Source organism: Triticum dicoccoides, chromosome 2B (genome assembly GCF_002162155.2).
Source record: "Triticum dicoccoides isolate Atlit2015 ecotype Zavitan chromosome 2B, WEW_v2.0, whole genome shotgun sequence".
NCBI classification, from domain to species: domain Eukaryota; kingdom Viridiplantae; phylum Streptophyta; class Magnoliopsida; order Poales; family Poaceae; genus Triticum; species Triticum dicoccoides.
In genome coordinates this window covers 198,637,380-198,642,876 of record NC_041383.1, presented here as the reverse complement: position 1 = coordinate 198,642,876, position 5,497 = coordinate 198,637,380, and positions in this window count along the sequence as shown.

Below are 5,497 nucleotides of genomic sequence, written 5' to 3'. Positions count from 1 at the left end.
GTGTGTGCAGAACTAGTGCAGTATAAAAGTAGCAGATAGCAGGTGGCTGAAAAATAAATGACAGGAGACATATGATAGCTCTACCATATTGCATGGCAAACAAAATTAGATTCTACTCCGTATGATTTTGTAATATATGAGCACAGGAAATGCAGATGCTGCTTCCCCAGCGTAATAGGCGTACTAGCGCCTGTTACGCCAGGGAATGCTTCCATTAATTGGGAATCAACTGACCAGGAATTGAAATCCAGGGGGGCGATGGACCTCTAGCTAAGGTGAAATAGTATATGAGGATAAACCTTGTGCATCGCGAGTTACTAGGAACATCTAGTATCAAGAATAAGCGGTCAACTAGTGTCTTCTGTGGGATGAATACCGTGCAAGCAGACATGTAAGATTTGCACAAATAAGGGAAGAGGAGTACCCTTATCGGTTTCCAGTGTGGCTCCTCCATATGTCACGGTGATCTTCTTTTTTCTCCCGAGGGAATTGATGTTTTGGAGGACGGTGGATCCTTGGACAAACCCATGGCCAAATTGTTGACTGTGTTGCCGTGGCCATATATCGGCGGAGTGGAAGCAGATCCGAGGCGGCGAAGGACGGCGTAGCAGGAACAACTCTGGTGCGGTGGACGGTGGCGAAGTTTGGAGCGGCAGCGGTGAGGCATAGGACGGTGTGGTTGAACTGGCTCGGGTACGGCAGCTCGGCCTCGGCTTCAACTACTAGCTGTGGAGGGCATTGGGGTTGAGGTTGTGGTGGACGACGACGTCGGGGTATCGGCTCCGGCTTGATGGAGGGAGGCGGTTGATGGGTGGGATGGGGTGGCGGACGGAGGACGCGGGGGTTTCGCGGCTTGTGAAGAGGTAGTTTTTGCGCCCATGGAGTATGAATGGGGAATCAGATGGGTGGGGGGAGGGGGGAGCTAAGGGAGAACCATGTTTCGGTCTAGGATGCGCTTGCTTTTGGCTTTTTTGAACATAAGATGGGACGCGCTTGTTTGAAATTTGGGGAAAGTACAAACTTTGCCCCCCTCTTAAATTTTGGACCTACTACGGGTCGGGGGTAGGATGGTAATCCCAGGTGTCCCAAATAGTGGGCGGGAGCGATTTCGGCCACGCGCATGTGTGCTTAGGCGGCCATTGTGTATGAATGTTTTTCGGAGGCGGTTGCGTGGCATCTAGATGAAGCTACAAACCTACCCCGGCGTAGACCTTTGGACGTCGGGCCGGTAGGTTTCACGGGTCGGAGTTATTAGAAAAGTAATTTCCTTGTACTACCAAACATTGGTCTCACGCGGTTTTGGGCGAGTAGAGGCTCTTTTGGCACTTCATTCGACATTTTGAAACACAAGCATTCACGTTTAGATTACTCTTGAACTTTGATGATTGACCTAAATAGACAATGTTAAATTTGACCTTGTATGTTTGAAAACCTCATTAAATTATCCGCTTCTTTTTGAAATTTTGACACTTGAAAATCCTATAACTATGATTATTTTGGAATGGAGGAGCTAAATTTGAATCTATTTTGTACATGACTACATATGCTATTATGTACAAAATCATAGCAAAGATTGGTGCCCCCATAATTTAGGTATGATTTACAAATGCCATGAAATCAAATTCAAATAATTGAATAGACTTCATGTTGAATTCGATTTTTTAAACCATCTTAAGTTGAGTTCAAATGTATGCTATTTCATAGGTAGCTATTTATAATGTTCATTGTGTAACTTTCGTATGTATAATGTGCTTTACACACACAACATGAACTATACTCACGTTTATATTTGATTGCTTAGAGGATGCATTGTGCGGAGTTTAAAATACTAACTATGTGGATCAATTTTGTCGAGTAATAACATAGACATGCTCAAATTCGATAGAATCTAGATGTCTGATGGATCAATGACCGTTCCTTACGTGAATTGCAAATATCATGATCCCATCCTAATATTTGGATACAATTTATATCTTTAATCAATGTGTACATCAGTCTTTTTCGTGTAGTTTTACTCTCCATCGGTGGTCTCTCGCACATGCTCACACATTCTCTCCCAAGGTGTCTTTCTCGCAGACATGCTCTCGATATAACCCTCCCTCCCTCTCGTAACCATTTACGACTGTTTTCACTAACCTTTAGCACAAGCACTCTTCCTCTCACAAGCATACACACGCACAATCCCCATCGACCCTTTCTATATACATAGACCTGCCTACGTGTCTCATGTACGCACATTATATTTAGGCATGTCTCTCATGCATTGTCTCACACCTCTCTTCCTAATCGACGAGTATGATTCTAGCAGAGCATTCTGTAGGATGCCCCTTAAGTTAGGTTGGATGAAGAGTAATATCAGAGAGAAGGAGTTACCTTAGTCTGAGAACCTAGGGTTACAAATCCTTGCTGGCTTTGTCAGTGGACACAGAGTCCTTCACAATTCTGCTATCTTTGTCTTGTACGACTAGTCATCCATGGGTCTCCCTAAATGCGTCACGGGTCGACCAATGTGGCGCAGGACGGAACCGAACGAAGGGCCTCACCTCGACCCACCGGACCTCACGCGGTGACACATCCTCTGCCCCCACGTCTCGTTGTCTTCTCACACCCACACATACCACCAAAGACATCACACAAAAAAAATCTCCTGGTGCCTCTATCCCCTCCCCCTTGCATATACACACTCAAGGGAATCTCTCGCCGTGAATTCATATTCGTCTCTCTCTCTAGACCACTCTCATTTCTCGTGCTATCTCTCCCACGCCCCCCCACCGGCCCATCTACCCATGCCTCTCTCGAATACATAATACACACACATACCTCTCTAGGCCCTGCCAAATGCATCAACTACACATTCACACATGTTACATCACGTACCCCATTGATCTAAAAATCCCTCTCTTCGCGTTTATTTCGCATACAACATTCCTTTTGAATAAAGTGTGGCCAAAAAATTATTTTAGAATTTCTACATCTATACAACATTACAAAGTTATATGGAGGAGTATGAATGCTAATTTGCATTGCATGGTGCCCACAATGATATTTATTCCGCACTGTGAATTTGTATATTTTTATACTATATATAAAGTTAGTCATAATAAATAGAAACAAAGAGCATCTCTCTCCATCACATACCCCCCCCCCTCTACGCCCCTTTCACGTACGCACACAAACTATCTCGAGGTCCTCTAAAAGTAAGCCCCCAGCACATTCACGCATGTTTCATCTTCCTCTTGTGATATGTACAGTGACGATCATTGTATTTGAAGCAAAAGCACGATACGTACATTGGACTTCAGAATCCACTCATTACGGTCACCATTTATGTTTTGTGGTTATTATACAGTCACAAGTTAACTGTACAGCTCTGTATTTGTTCAAGACACAACTAGTTGACCAGTTAAACGCTCCATGTGGCACCTCTAGTGTTGGATCACATTATCTCACTACCATTGGGCCCACCTGTCGGTTTGTATCTACTCTACATCTACAGTCTTATAAAATACACTCTTATTAAAAACAGAGTTGGTGATGATGGTGTGCTTGCCATCTTGCAATATAGGCCGTCCGATTTATATCTGACAGATAGGAAGGAAACTATGGCAATTTTGCAAAAAGGTAACCACACACCTCTCCACATTTGCAAATAAGGCCTTCCCTCATTCATCCTTTTCTCTCACAAGATAAACTAGTCATACAAATGCATCTTGATGTTACATGCAACACATGGGCATCTTGCTAGTAAGAATGAAAACACACGACAAAAAAATATTGGATGGTAGTTCGGAGTCATGACCGCAGGCACAACGGACAAGGTGGCCTTGTATTGGTATGCTGAGCCGTCTGTTTTAACACAGAGGAGCTGGTGTGGTGATTATACACACACGCACGCATGCACACAAACTGCATGCACGCAACACTCACATAAACACATGCAGCCACACACGCATGCAACACTCACACATACACACACAACCACACACGCACGCAACACTCACACACACACACGCACACATGCATACACACACCAGTACACACACAACCAACACACACTCTCACGCTCAAGTGCTCAACTTACACCTGCATGCGCACACATCAGGCCTTGACAGACACATACACACCCAGGTGATTCCCGCGCACGGGTTGGAGTCTTGTCGCGCCTACATAAATTTGTGTTTATCTGACCTTTTCCCTATGCAAACTAACAGGTGGGACCCACAAGGAATGTGGTCAATTTAACTAGTCAACATGGTGCCACATAGACTATTTGGCCGGTCAACAGAGTGCAATGCGATACTAAACCGTGAGCAAGTGACCGTATAATCACCACAAAATGTATATAGTGACCGTAATCAGCTTATTCTAAAGTTCGGCGACTATATTACGCTTTTCTCTCTGTAGGCCCTCCAAAACTATATCTCTACACATTCTCGCATGTTACATCTAACAATTATGCAATACAGCACTACCACTACACTCTAACACAATAAATCATATGTGTTTTTAGTTTTACTAGATATCATATTGTTACTTAATTATTCAGTTTGCATACATTAAAATTGCCTTTGAAATGTATGGCCAGTATCATCTACCGCGCGGGAAAAATCCTGCCCTTTCCTGTTTAATCGGGTTTGTATCGATGGACTGTGCGAAACAGCAAAACTATAGTACTATATAGTACAAGTGACAGTTCACTGGCCGCCGTGTCGTGTACTCCTCCTTCGTAAGAGTGGAGTGCTCGCTTTCATAAATCTTCTAGTCCCTTTCGCCAACATGTGGGACATCAAGCTACCAGGTCCACGTGCCATACCGAAATAGAGTGCAGAGCAGCCAGGGTGAAGCACCCCAGTCATGGCACCGCCATAGTAATGAGCAATGAGGCGTCAAATCACAAAGCTGCACCTTTCCCGCAGTTAAGTTGGAGGGACGAAGTAATAATGCTAAAAAAAGAAGTTGGAGGGACGAAGCAACCATCATTTTCACTCGTTGCTGAATCCGCTTCTCCCTCATCTTCTTCAAGTTAACCACATGTTGCTTCTGTCGTTGTTCTGCCTCATGTGGGACGCGAATCGTCTTGGTAAAGCACTGACACATGGGACCGCATGTTAGCAAACCGCCAGGACAACATCCTCTAAAAATAAGAAACCTCCCCCACCATCCGCGCGGCAAAATCACCTCCTTTTTTACTAATCTTGATTCTATAATTTTTTAGATCAATATAATTGAGATTTGTATAGATAGCACACAGGAGCAAAACCAAGTGGTATGGTTAAGGGCATCCACGGTGTGTAGCCAAATGTGAAAATAGCTTTTGGCATCATGGCAACCATTGTGGATGGTTCTACCAAAGCCAAAAAGATGGAACTGAAGCTCCCTGATTGATCGATTGAAGGAATAGAAAAATGCAACGTCTCTCCTCTTTATCCCGTGCTTGGACGCATGTACAGTATAGAGCACAGAGTCTACTTCCCTGTCCCTTCTATCACAAATCACA